Source organism: Phasianus colchicus, chromosome 1, assembly GCF_987193195.1.
Source record: "Phasianus colchicus chromosome 1, bPhaCol1.hap1.1, whole genome shotgun sequence".
In the NCBI taxonomy this organism is placed as follows: domain Eukaryota; kingdom Metazoa; phylum Chordata; class Aves; order Galliformes; family Phasianidae; genus Phasianus; species Phasianus colchicus.
The window spans coordinates 181,684,942-181,697,665 of record NC_143436.1 but is presented as its reverse complement, the minus strand read 5'-3'; the positions used below and the strand labels follow the sequence as shown (position 1 = coordinate 181,697,665).

The following is a 12,724-nucleotide window of genomic DNA, read 5'->3' as shown; positions in this document are numbered from 1 at the left end:
GCAGGCTGTATTGGCTACTGCTGAGAGTGTGACATTGCTCAACTAGTATGGTCCCCTATCTGTTTTTATTTAATGTTTTTGTACATTGAAATGTACTAATGCACTGCTTCTAAATACAGGCTGTGCTTCTGCTGCAACGCACAGTTTATTCAATTTATGGCAAATAAAAGACAATTATGTTGTTAAAATAGAAGTACGGTGTAGGAAAGGGTTCTGTAACTGCTGATAATCAGAAGAGCTGAGGGCTTTCTAATCCATGCCACTGACAGCTTTAAAATGCTGTTTAGTTTTAACTTTGCATAGGACCTGATAATGAGCATGAAGCATAAATAGTATGGGTAAATTCCATCCCAAGATGTTACATCAGACTACAATTTCGTATCAAGGGATTTGCAAGAATTCCTCTAGGGCTGAAATGGCATTGCATGACCACCGGATGGCCAGTTACTGCAACCTCGTATCAGTTAACATGCAGGAGGTCCTGGGAAGTTCCAGGCCATTGTTCTAATCCCTTACCTTGCTGCAGCAGGAAAGGACTTGAAACACAGACCCTTCTCAGCTTATGTTTAAAATGCCTCTACATACGTGGACAAAAGTAAGATATCTGGGAAGGAAGGTTAGTATGGATCTGGCTTTTGATGCTCATGATGCATCTTGCATAATTATGAGTGCCTCGTGATGTTGTTAGCAGACTTTGGGAAGCATATTTGAACTACTACTGAAGCCCCTGAGCGTGGCTTCTCTTACCTACAGCAGCTCCTGACAGGTTTAGAAATGGGGAACTTAGGGTCTGTAGTGGGGAGCAGCTTATTGAGATACAATAAACAGAACTGTCACCGTGATGCAGGAGCCAAGAATAGGAACCAGTTTTCTAGTTGTGTTCGTGCATGAAACGAAGCTTGAAACTTGTGGATGTTTGTAACTGAAGTGAGAGGTGAGGCAGGAGCGCTGCTGCCTGATGCCCAGTGTTTGGTGGGGCTGCTTGGCTGCTAAAGGGCAGCGTGGCTGCAGCAGGCTGCTGTGCCTGCCCTGCCTTGCAGCTCTGCAGATGGCAACAGCCATCAGCACCGAGGTGAAAGAGGGACAGCGTTCCTCCAGCACAGGAGGAGTGAGCAGCAGCCTGTTTTGCCTTCAGTGCTGAGGCATGGACAGCATTTCTTAGCCATCATTAAATGTGTAACTTTATGACCTTCGTGTTTTCACCGTGCTTCTTGAATGTTACGGTTGGTTATGCGACTAAAATGACTGGGGAAAAAAAAAAGTCTTGGAGGAAATTAAACTATGTCCCTTTAACAGTCATGCAGAGAGCTATTTTCAGGTTAGACACGGAAAACACTTTGAAAAAGAGGTTAATTAGCATTTCCAAAGGACATCCGAAAACTACCACTCTTTTGGACGCTGTGGGGACGGGAACGCGGCCTGCCAGCCTGCCCCAGCCCAGCGCACATCTGGGCAGATGCGAGGGGCGGTGAGGGTGGGCAGGCCGCCTGCCTCGGGCCGTAGTTACGGCGTTGGGCAACTTTAAACGCGTCCGTGGACGCCTCAGACGACGGTCAGTTTCCTCTTGGAGGGGAAAGCCTCAGAGCCCGGCACGCCTGCGACCCTGATGAGCAGATTGCAACTTTGAAGATCAGAGGTCCTCAAGGTGCGCTCCTGGAGAGGAAGGATCTGCGTGCCGGGACACGGGAGCGGGGCGGGCACCGCCCTGCCGTGGGAGCGCGGCGGGCACGCAGGTACCGAGCGGCCGGGGGCGGCCGGAGGGGGGAAGAGGTGCGCGCTGCCCCGCGGGAGGCCGGGCTGCCTCAATGCCATCCGCATCTCAACCTGTATCTGTACGGCGCGCCCGGGGGCCGGCCTCTGCCCTTGAAGGGACGGTCTTCGGCGGGTCGCCGGGGACGGGCGGCTTCCTCCCGGCCCCTTCCCCTCCCCGGGGCGGGCTCGGTCCCCGCCGCAGCCGCGGTGCGGGCGGCCCTCAGGCTGCGGCTGGGCGGCGGGCGCTCCCCCCCTCGCCCTCCGGTAGGCGGCACCGGCACCCGCCTTCCTCCGCCGCCTCCTCCTCCTCCTCCTCCTCACCTTCTCCGGGCGCCGCAGGAGCGGAGCGGGGCGACGCGGATCTCGGCGCCGCACCGCCCGGCGACGGCGGCCCGGGACGCGCCATGGGGCTGTAGCGGCGCGGTGAGTGGGCGGCGCGGCGCGGCCCGAGGCCCGCGGGCGGCTCCGGGGGGGCGGCGGGCGGGGCGGCCGGGCCCGGGTCCGACGCCGGGAACGAAGTTTTGCCCCTCGGGGACGCGGGAGGACCCCGTGCCCGCCGCAGGCCGCTCTGCTGGGCGTCGCCGCGGCCGGGGGAGCGGAGCGCGGGGGCTCGGGGTTCTGCTGGCGCTGCGCCCACCCCCGAGTGGTGATGAGAGGAGAAGTTCCGCGCGATCCCGAGTTCAACTCCGGGACCGATGCTTTGTGCCGGATCTGTCCTCCCCGCTGCCGCTTTCCCTGCGTTTCCGTGAGAAGGGTTAAAGCGGAGCGGCTGAGGGGGCCGGAGGGGGACGCGGCGGCACCGCTTTGTCCCGTTCCGGCTCGGCAGGTAGCTGGGCTTGTGACAAAGGCGTTCGGAACAAAGGAGCCATGTTAGCAACTGTTGGAAATAAATTAATTCTGCGGCTCACACGCTTTAGTAAACCCGGTTTTTCATTCATCTCTCCCCTGTCCCCGCCCTCGGCCAGCCCAGTGTATCCCGAAGTGAAATAGGAGAAATGGCATCACTTCCCTAAATCTGCATCACCCCCTGCACCGCTGCTGACGCGCAATTCACCTCCCGCTTCAAACAGTTACGCGTTTCTGAAGAGCATCATTTTGTGCTGGGAGAGCCTCCAAGAGCTGAGGCAGCGCTTGTGATGTGAACGTCTCCTCACCCTGAAACCAGTCTGTTTGTACCCGAGTTTATTTGACATTTTTGAGGAACACAAATCCAGAAGAGTCTTACTGCTTTTGGGGAGAGCCTGCTTTCCTCTGACTTTTTGGTTATGTGGAACATTGCATTTCCAAACTGAACAGGTGGAGCTGCATCTAGAAATATCTCCTGACTTGTTCAGTTCTCATAATTTGTGTATCGCTTTCAGCAGTATTTCAGCTGAAACAAGTACAAACCCACATTCCTGTAGCACTAGACTTATCAGCAGGGCTAATAGATGCTTGGAGACAGGAAGCCTATGGTTCTTCAGGAATGAAATCATGTGACAGCCCCAGATACTGTATGTACTGCTGTTGACAGAAAAACAGTAGAAAATAATTCCAGGAAAGCACTAAACAATAGGAAATGAGCTAACAACACATTTCTTAACTTTCCTGCTGGCTTGCTGATGAATAATACACTACTTTTTGCTATGAAACTTGCTAGGGCTGTGTGTATAACTGAAATGTCCACATTTCAGGGAGAGCTGTGGGACAGCATTGTATTACTGGCTGCAATTGCACTGGGCTCTTGTAAGCCCAAGGGTCTCCTCTGGCTCAGTGATCTTTCTGTCACTTTTGCCCTGGAATTACAGTCCTTCAGTGTAACCGATGTTAGCAAAACCTGTTCAGTTGTACATAAAGGCACGGGTGGTAAACAGAGCCGGGGCATCTTTATTTCTCCCAAGGGGCCGTGTGAAGTGTTAGCGGTGAATTGCAAGAGCAAGCCAGGGCTGCCTGGAGATCTGATCTTCTGAGGCTTAATGTTCTCTGGCTCATGAGACTATTTTATTTATTTATTTTTTTATTTATTTTAATGAACATCTTGTTCCTCTTGATTGGAAAGCTTGTTTTATGTGACATTCCTTTGGAATCTTTGGCTCTGTAATGTAAACCAGAAGACTGGATGGAAGAATTTACTTTTCTTGAATGGAGGCTGTGGTAGCGGACTCTGATCTTTGAAGAAGGCAGGTCTTGCTGGAATACTGGGGAGGAAGACAACTGGTGAAATTCCAGTCAGGAAAGGGGGATAAACTGAGGAAAAACAAAATGAAAAAATAAAACTTATGCGAAGAGATGCAGGGAATGGCCACAGCAGCACAGCACTGAGACTGTGATTCAGGCTTAACATCCTCAGTATCTGCAAGCACTGAGCTGTGCTCCATGCCATGTGCCAGCACCAAGCTGGGAGATGTGTAGCAGCACATGAGCTTGAGCTGGAAATGCTGCTTGCTCCTGCCAGGCTATGGAAAGAGAAGTGAGATAGCAGGAGCTGAAGGAGCAGCCTCCTGACTCACATAGTGTGTGGGGCTGCCTGAGCACTCCTTTTCAGGGTGAAGTCAGACACTGAAGGTGGTAAGCTAACCTGTCTGACTTTGCCTTGAAACAAACTGTGGATATGTTTACACTAGCAAGTTGGCTTGCAGCCAGCCTGAGTATCTGACACATCCTCTGGAGACCTTCTCCTGTGTCCCTGTGCTGGTTTAGGTCTCAGCAGTCTCACTACAAGAGAAATGAACTCTCCGAAGAAACAAAGCCAGGAGTCCTACTCCAGGAGCACTCCCCATCGATGATGTAGTCTCCTGTAAAGGATGTTGATTTCAAGACTCAGCTGTTATCAAGTGAGCAGTTCCCATCCACCCACGCACAAAACCAATTAAGAGCCCCACACCAGCTTGGTGAGCTTAAAACACTCCTGACAGTTCATTCTCAAGTGAGCTGTCCCTTGCTTCCAACAAGATGTGAGCAACCACTTCTCAGCTTTCTGCTGCAGCTGAGAGGCCCTTCATAAGTTAGTTTCCTGCACTTGTACTGAATATCATACCTGACTGTAACCAACTGCCTGGGCTTGGTGTTTTTAATGTGTGCTAACCTGCCTGCAGGTCACTAGGCTGAGTTCTCAGTTATGTTCCAGCCAGCTACAGTCACAGATGTACAGAGGAGCGTGGAGAATAGGAGAAATGCAAGAGTGAAAAGATGGGATTTGAAAAAATAATTGTAGATTGAACAGGTGAAATGGCAGCTTGTGAGAGAAGATTTGGGAGGGATAGTCTTTAGCACTGTCACCATATGAAACCTTGTACCTGTGAGCTATCTCCTTTCTGATATCAGTTACTGCATCCAGCATTACTTCACATGCATTTTTTTCTTTCTAATAGGCATGCATACACTAATGGTTTAGCTCAGACTGCTTTTGGAAGCAAATGTTCCAGCTCTCTCTCCTTTTTTTTTTTTTTTTTATTTCTTCTTCAGCTGGTATTGTGGGCTAGTCTGGGAATACCTGAAAATAAGTGGGAGGACATGCTCTGGGAACTGTCTTACTGCATCCTGCCTGCCACCAGTCAGCCAGTCCCAGAGACAAGGCTGGAGCTTGTCCAGTGTCAGTATCAGGTGCTTTGTTTAAAAACAAACACCTTTTCCTCCTGCTCTCCACTATGTAGTTTCAATTTCAAATGATTGGCACTGTTGTTTTTTTTCCCTTGGCAGAGCCATTTCTGTTGGGCTGTGCTAAGTGCTGATGTAGCTGTAGTTCATGTGGTATGTATTTTCCTACATAGAGATGGATGCTCAGACAGAGATATCGTGGCCAAGAAAATGAGTCATGCAGGATTCTGTCTCCTCATCTCTTTGTACCATGCTGCCAATTCATTCACAGTTAACTGATATCTTCTGAAGGTACATAAGGTCCTAAACAGGCATTCTTTACACAAACAGCCTGTGTACAACTGGTTATCAGTGTTGCAAGCGTAGGACTTACGGAATCATAGAACTGTTTGAGTTGGAAGGAACCCTTAAAAGTCATCTAGTCCAACTCACCTGGCACGAACAAGGACACCTACAGCTCTATTAGACTGCTCAGAGCCTGGCCCAGCCTGACCTTGAACGTCTCCAAGAATGGGGCATCCACCACTTCTCTGGGCAACCTGTTCCAGTGCCTCACCACACTTGTAAAAAACTTCTTCCTTATATCCAGCCTAATTCTCCTCTCCTTTACTTTGAAACTATTTCCCCTTGTCCTGTCACAGCAGAACCAGCTAAAGAGTCTGTCCCCTTCTTTTGTATGGTCACCCTCTAGAAAACAAATGGCTGCTATCAGAACCTTCTCTATTCCAGGCTACACAGCCTCAGATCTCTCAGCCTGTCCTTACAGGGAGATGTTCCATCCCATGCATCATTTCTACGGCTGTCCTCTGGATGCACTCCAGCAGGTCTGTGTCTCTCCTGCAGTGAGGACTCCACTGTTGTACTCCAGGTGAAGTCTCACCAGCACAGAGCAGAGGAGCTAAATCACCTCTCTCGCTCTGCTGGCCACGCTTCCTATGATGCAGCCAAGGGCTCAGTGCTGGCTCATGTCCAGCTTCCCATCCACCAGTACCTCCAGCTCCTTTTGGCAGGGCTGTGCTCCATCCTTACGGCTTGTACTGATAGCAGGGATTGCCGTGACCCATGTTCAAGACCTTGCACTTGGATTTGTTGAACCTCATGAGATTCTCCTGGGCCCACTCCTCAAGCCTGTCTAGGTCCCTCTGGATTGCATCTTGTTCCTTGCACATTTTGACTGCATCATACAGCTTCATGTCATCCACAAACTTGCTGAGGATGCATTTGATCCCACTGCTGATGTCACTGATGAAGATGTTGAAGAGCACCAATCCCTGTACTGACCCCTGAAGGACACCACTTGTCACCAATCTCCATCTGGACATTAAGCCATTGACCATCACTCTCTGGGTACGATGTTATAACCAGTTCCTCTTCCTTTGAACAGTCCACCTGTCAAATCCATATCTTATTAACTTGGAGAGAAGGATGTTATGGGGGACTGTGTCAAAGACCTCACTGAAATGCAGATAGCTGACATCAGTGGCTCTTCCCTTGTCCACTGAAGCAGTTATACCGTTATAAAAAGCAACAAGTTTGATCAAGCAAGACTTAGACAATAGTGTATCTTTCTACCACATATTATGTGCCTATTTGCCAAAAATGAACTAATAAGTTTCCTTGGGCCCCAAAACTGTGATGCTACTGGGGTCAGTGTATTGAGTATGGGCTCCTGTGGTCATTATCAGATTGTGCTGATGATGAACAGAAATTTTGCCACCGATTTTTAGTACTCTTCATATAAGAAATATGAAGCAAAAATGGCAACAACAAAACCCAAAATCTTCCTTTTTTTTTTCCAGAATGCTTCAGGTATTGAGACTTATCCATGACACAGCAACAATTTATTTGCTGTATTGGTAATACTTGCACAATCTGGTAGGCAGGCAGGTGACAGAAGTGGGCACCTTAGTATGAAACAAACCTGTGTTCATGGAGACTGTCATCTCTTTCCATAGCTCTGATAGGCAGTTATAAGAGCAAGTCTTTTATTCTCTTTCCCACTTTACCTTCACAGAGCCGCATCCATATCAACATTGGCTTGGATGCATACCATCAAACAGGCTGTGCCTCTAGGAAGCATGAAGATGGGATTTGTTAAATCTGGGCTTGCTAGGCCTTCATGCTGTTAGTGTTAAAGCAGCCTGACAAGAACAGATGGGTTGAAGGAGGAAAAGAGGAGTTCTTGCTGTACAACTTGCACAAGGGAGAGGAGAGAGGATACTTTCAGAGAAAGATAAGGGAAATGGGCTATACTCTGGGCAGAGATTAAGAGGTCATACAGTCTATGCCCATCTATTTGGTGGGGAGACCAGGATGGAACATCCAAGGATCTTAGATAGTCATGTTCTGTGAACCTTGCTTTCCCTGGCCGCTGACAGTACAAGTGTTTTGAGTCAGAGATGGTCTTTCCAAAGATCAGTGCTGTGTCCTTACGCTGCTGTATGCAAATGAGAAGCCTGAGAACTGCTAGATTGAGATTTCCTTTTGAGAGGGAAAATGTTCAGCATTAAGTTTTGATACTATAGACTGCTTTAGCTTCTCATTCCCTTTCCTCCCTCCCACTGGGATGGTTTGAAATTCTGAGGGATATTTCTTTTCTTGAAGGAGAAACTTGAGTTGCGCAGCATGAGCAAGGATTTTTCTTGTTCTTCTGCATCCTAAATGTTCAGTTAACATCACATGCAAACCAAGCAATTTGGGAGTAGCTTTGAAGCATGAAAATAGAAAGAAAATCACGATCATCATTTCAGTCTTCAAAACAAATAAACAATAATAACAACAACAAAACACCTGGAGAAAATCTGCATCAGTGCATTGTGCTATTTCGTACAGGTTACCATCTCAGGTATTATATCAGCTCATATTACTGATTTATTATAGATAAGTCTGAAAATGTTTTAGAAACTTGTATTACTTATTTTCTTCAAATAATATTTCTAACTACTGCTTTGCCTTTGTGGTAAAGGGTAGGACTATAAAAAAGTACGTGCCCTAAGTCAAAAGAGATGTTGAAGGAAGACTTTCAGTGTTGCTTTGTATAAGGAGTGTATTACGGCAATGCTGTCAATCATCCTGCCCTACTTTGCATTCTTCCTAGCTTTGCTTTGTTCTTCCCCTTCAGTAATAATATTGCAAGAACAGTTTCGTCTGTTCTTCATGTTTCTTCTTTCTCATCTTCCCATGTTGTCTTATCCCCTTCTCCATTCTTCTGTCATCAAATCCTTGCCAGCATCCTGTTCTGTCTGAAAGTGAGCACCTACAAGAAAGCAAAGGACAGAACAGGAAGAGGTACAGGAAAGGAGGGAACGATGGTACCTCCCCCTTTCCTTGTTACTGACCATCTTTCTACTCTTTGAGAAAGGACACCTCCCACTATTACCACAGGAGGATGTGAGGATGTTTCTTGAGCCTTGTATGAAAGTACTTCATACAGTTTGCTTAACAGCTAATGTAGCTGTACTGACCTTCAAAGTATCCTGTCTTTGTTTTGCAGGTTTTCAGCATCTTTTCCTTTTACTTGGTCATCATAGTGGGGTGTTTGTTTTACTGTTTCCCTTTTTGCTACAAATGTCCCTGTTGCCAAACTCCATTATAGCTTCCATTCTCTACCACTGATAGAAGCAGAGCTTGATTTTGATGCTGCTTAGAGTTTCCTTAGGGTACAGAAGGATTAAAGGAGTCTAAATGTAACCAATTTTAGTGTTTTCAACCCTTGTTCATGGGATCTAAAACTTAGTAAGATACTTGTAACTGCCAGTACATAAGCCTATTTGAATGACAGACTTAGAAAGATGCCCCTAAGATGAGTTTTGACCATGGTACCATTTCACTTTTTTTCCTAAGAATGGCTCCAACCAAAGCATGGGGTTTGCACTATTTATATCAGCAACTTAAGAAAACTTTCTAGTTTCTGTGAGCAAATAGATTCTTTCTTCCACTTCTACTAATGCCCCAGACATTAGTAAAACCAGAGAAATCTATCCTGCACCAGCTATGTGCTTACTGCCCAGAAGACCCAGAGCTTCTAGCAAGGTCATGTACTTGGAAGTGTCCTGGTTTCTTACCCTCTTGGATGAAATAGTAGGCCATGAAACTTGTGGGGAAAAAAAAAAAAAAAACACAGTGGGATTTCCAGTCATCTTTACTGCAGGTTAAGTATGTTGCTCATTTACTGTGGTCCCTCTGCAGATTGCGCTAATTTGGGCAGCTAATGGTTGGAGTGTAACACTTGTCGTAGGATAGTCAAATACTTCACAATTACTTCTTGACACTATCTACTGACTTGCTTCAGAGGAAGTGGTTACTCTCAAATCCTCTTTTAGGAAAAACTGTGTTTATAAGTTTATAGACGCACATGCATAAACTCATACATGCTTTCTCTTGCATGCCTACCTTGGAGAGCTCCACATGAAAGTTGTCACTGGTATGTCAAAAGAATCTGAGTGCAGTGATAGGAAAAATGGGTATCAAATGGAGCAATTTTCTGGTAGACCAGTATGAATTGTATGACTCTCACCCAATTCCAGGGTAATTCCGCTGTTTTGTGTTACTCTAGCCTGAAAGCACTGTCTGACCTATAACCTAAAATCTCTGCTGTCTTTTTGTTTGTTTTTGTAAGTTAGCCACTTAAATATGAAAGTCTATGGTTATACACGATTTCAGGCTGATACCTGCTGGGTAGTTGTATTAATCTGATGGCTGTATTTGTTCTACCTTTTCCAAGTAAAAATAGCACGTACTGGAAATGCTGGGGAAAGAACAGAGAAAGAGTGAGCCATTGGTGGGATGTTTTTCTACATAGCTATTGTTTACTGAGAACTGGTAAAAAATCTGGCAAATCTAAGCGTCAGTTAATTTTGAAAGCAAGCCCATACTTTATTTTTACTCTTTATACCCTCAGCTAATCTAGGTAGTGAGGTAGAAATGAAGAGGGAAAGGCAAGAGGATCTAATTTATTCCCTGTTGAAAGTATTCATTTTGGAGAATGGAGGGGAGGCTTGGTATTGTGTTGGGGTTTTTTTGGTTGTTTTTTTCCTTTCTTTCATGGAGCTTCTGCAGTAATGAGTCTGAGAGCTAACCAAGTTGCCTCTTCTGGATTTCATGTATCTAGTCTTACATGATTTATTCTAAGCTTGAAGGAATGTTGCTACAAAATACGATATTTTATTTAGAACAGGCTGCCTCACAGTACAAGCTGTTCTACAGTACGTATGGAAACAGAGCAAGTAGGCCAGAACCATGGCACTGTAAGCTGTATAGTCAGACCTGAGCCACCTGGATGTGGCTGCTGCTCTACTGAGTGAACTCATCAAGGGCCAAGTTGAAAGTTCATGAGAAATGGCTAAAAAATATGCCTTTTTATAAGACATGAAGTGATAAATAAATAAATAATCAATTTGTTGTGCACTGAAAGCTCTTCTCAAGCATGAGACTTCGTTTTCATTTAACTTTTCATTTTTAGCTGACATATTACCTACTCAGTCCTCTTCTGGATCAAATATACTTTCTTCAAAAAAAAAAAATAAAGTAAGCTTGTTAAGAATGGAAACATTGAAGATGGAGACAACACATAAAGGAATTAAATTATTTAAGCATCTGGTTGCATTTCTGGAAGACTGCAGTATTCTGGGGTGTGGAGAACTTCTGCTTTTTACTTCACATTTTGCATTAGAAAAAGAATGTGCCCACTGAAGTCTTCACTACTGACCTGAAGGGACTTAATTTTTTTTCTCTCTACATCTTTCAGTGCTGTAATAGAGCAGAGCTAATATAAATCAGTAAAAGTAATTATTGCCATAATTTCACATACCAAATATATGTGTATGCATGTGTGCCTCCTTTGCTGAATGTCTAGGGTCTAGTTTTTTTAAAAAAAATCAGATATGGAACAAAAGACTTTGTTTTCGGGGACAGATATCAACAATAAATTGGAGATGCTTGATGCTATGATGTCGAGCTTTGGTTTGATGTTATCTGTGGTAAAATGTAGCTTATTTACATAGTCGTTATCAGATGACTGTTATCTACTGACAGATTTCAGTGCATAGACCTAAGTGGATGGTGTTAGAGGTAACCTGCAATATGAGGTTTGGTGAGTTTCCTTGAATCCAAGTGCAGATTTACTTCTCAGTGACTCTTACAGGCATTGTAAAACTCTCCTGAAGCTTCTTTGTTTCTGTCACATATCTGTGAGATTATTTAGTATTTTAAAGAGGCTGTAACGGCCTTGAGTGAAGTGCTGGTGAGATTGTAGAATTGTAGACTATAAAAGTATTATTTAGCAGTTTGGGGGGAGGCTTTTTTGTGTTTGTCCTGCCTCCTCAATCCTGATTTGAAGCTTTTTCTTGGGGCTCCTCCTTTAGATTGCTTAAGCATTGTAATGTGCTCATGCTTGAAGGATCTTTTAGAGAGGAGTAGAATTCAGTGGGGTATGACTTTGTGTCCAGCCTTTCCTTAGTTCTCCTAGTGATATACAGAAATGTAAAATGTTAATGTGTGATGGAGATTTGGAGAGGAAACCTTATTACCTGTGACAGTGCGGCTGAACTCAAGACGTGCTCATTAACTTCCTCAAGTGTGACATTTTGTTCCAAGATTTTCTTCTAAAGAGTGCTTGTAATTGAACACAGCCTTGTCTTGAGCACACGGAATGAAAATCCTCTGGGAAACTAAGTTCACACAGAACAGGCATCAGCTCAGGCAGATCCTGCCAGTGACTGTATCGACTGGTGTAGGGTAAAGCCACTTCAGAGCAAACACAAAATGCATTTGAATTCTATGAAACTGAAGTCTGAGGTGACATGTTCCCAAGAGCCTTTTCAGCAATGGAGCAGTTTCCAAGGACATGTTGTGATTTGGAGAAATCTATGCACTGTATTTACTATAATTTTTGAGGACCTGTAAGTAATCATAGAATCATAGAATGGCCTGGGTTGAAAAGGACCTCAAAGATCATCTAGATCATCAACCCCCCTGCTATGTGCAGGGTCACCAACCGCCAGACCAGGCTGCCCAGAGCCACATCCAGCCTGGCCTTGAATGCCTCCAGGGATGGGGCATCCACAGCCTCCTTGGGCAACCTGTTGCAGTGTGTCACCACCCTCTGTGTGAAAAACTTCCTCCTAATATCTAACCTAAATCTCCCCTGTCTTAGTTTAAAACCATTCCCCCTTGTCCTATCACTATCCACTCATGTAAACACCCGTTTTCCCCTCCTGTTTTTATGCTCCCTTCAAGCATTGTTCAAATAAGTACACTGCAATTAAGACTAGCAAAGATCCTCTGTTTTTATTGGGTTATTAAATATATATATTATATAAAATATATATACTTGTATATATATTATATATTAAAATAATATATATTATAATATAAATAATATAATTAAGTATACTTA

At 45.2% G+C, this 12,724-nt stretch overlaps 1 protein-coding gene across 4 annotated transcripts in view; it reads left to right on the top strand.

The window, feature by feature from the left end:
• Positions 1 to 1,296: 1,296 nt before the first annotated feature.
• ELMOD1 (ELMO domain containing 1) overlaps positions 1,297 to 12,724 on the top strand; it is a 44,065-nt gene continuing 32,637 nt past the window's right edge. Inside the window, exon 1 of one of the 4 annotated variants that reach the window (XM_090133899.1) lies at positions 1,297 to 1,645. The gene's annotated coding sequence lies outside the window, so the exon portion shown is untranslated. Of the gene's footprint in view, positions 1,734 to 1,846; positions 2,176 to 12,724 lie in introns of those variants that run through there. The other 3 variants (XM_090133898.1, XM_031606188.2, XM_031606190.2) reach the window with 3 other exon arrangements.